The sequence below is a fragment of the Frankliniella occidentalis genome, unplaced genomic scaffold, assembly GCF_000697945.3.
Source record: "Frankliniella occidentalis isolate FOCC.00 unplaced genomic scaffold, Focc_3.1 Scaffold50, whole genome shotgun sequence".
NCBI classification, from domain to species: domain Eukaryota; kingdom Metazoa; phylum Arthropoda; class Insecta; order Thysanoptera; family Thripidae; genus Frankliniella; species Frankliniella occidentalis.
The window spans coordinates 7,235-8,598 of NW_026267180.1; the positions used below are offsets into that span (position 1 = coordinate 7,235).

General features: G+C 56.2%; 2 protein-coding genes across 4 annotated transcripts in view; one reads left to right on the forward strand and one right to left on the reverse strand.

The window, feature by feature from the left end:
• The window catches only part of LOC127749373 (uncharacterized), a 12,498-nt gene that overhangs the window by 5,292 nt on the left and 5,842 nt on the right, over positions 1-1,364 (forward strand). The gene's annotated exons all lie outside the window — the stretch shown is intronic.
• Positions 1-1,364, reverse strand: part of LOC113210024 (uncharacterized) — a gene marked incomplete at its 3' end in the record, with an annotated part of 7,094 nt that overhangs the window by 2,760 nt on the left and 2,970 nt on the right.

Genomic DNA, 1,364 nt, shown 5'->3' on the forward strand with positions numbered 1-1,364 from the left:
GTTTCGATATCGCGCCATAAACCCTTCTGACTGGGAACCTCTGCAGCCTAGAGTTGTTCATACGCCCCCGGCCTGCAGCGGGCCAGTTCTAGAGACAAACTACTGGAGCTCGGCGCCTGCGAATGTCATGGTATGCCACCCGCAGTACCCGCATGTCCTGAAGGCAAGATGTTGCCTACCTATCAGGCGTCATGAGAGCTTGCCGGTGCCGGTGACCCCGCCTAGAAATGTAAGGCATACATTCGTCATAATTTTGTCGACGGCTGTATGCCAAATCGATGGGTTACTTATGACGCATATGACAGCATTTTATGACAAAATTGTGAGTTTTGAGAGTGTCATACAACGGGCCATAACATTACCAATAGAAGTGTCATAATTTTCCTCGATCAAAAATTACAAAATTATCACACTTTTCGTACGGTTGGAGATAAAACAGTGCCTCCAAGCGGAGTCGACACTACGAACCGAGACGGCGTAGACAGAGTGATCATCTGGGGACAGACGGTCCGCTCGCCGTACACGTACACGACGTACACTTTTGTAGCGGGACTATCTAGTCCAGGGGTCGCAAACTCGCGGCTCCCGAGCCAAGCGCGGCTCGCCTAGCCCGGTAGCGCGGCTCGCCGAGAGCCGCGCACCTCTTGCCTTCGGGTGGATCCGAGCCCCCGAGAGCCACGCTCGGGTTGCTCGAAGCTGAGCCGGACCCAGCCGTCGTCGTCTGTCGCTGGACACACGCCGCTCGCTCGCTGGCCCAGTGTGTGTGTCCGTCTTTGTCGCACTCACTCAGGCGCCATTGGGAGTGACAAAGACAGACACACTGGCCGACGACCGAGCGCACAGCGAAGCTAGCCGGCGGTGACAGCAGTGCGGCCGGGCACGGGTCGGTCGCTGAGGCACCACTACATCTATCTCTCTCACTCTTCTTGCCGAAGAGCTCGCAATGCGTGTGGCCTATGCAGGCGAGGCTTGGCGCTCGGCGGATAGCTCGAGTTTGCGACCCCTGATCTAGTCCTTTTAATGTTGACAATAAACCATTCAATCAATCAATCAATCACTTCGCCCATCCGCGCAGCGCACCGCTTCGTGTGCGGGCGGGGGCAGCTGACTATTCAAATCGCGGAGGCGGGGGGCACGGTCGGCGTGCTTGGGCCGAGGAACACAGAACGTCCCGCCCCGCCCTTGTCTTGGATAGCTTTGAAAATCTCATGCTTGCCATTACGACGTCCTCCCATGTGATCAGCAGCGATCAGCAGGCACTGTGTCGACGTTCTCTCTACATCGTGGTGGAATGCCATGTACGAGGACTCAATGGTGTACCTTGAGTCCGCGTGCATCTAGTCTACACAGAAATATCTCAATGG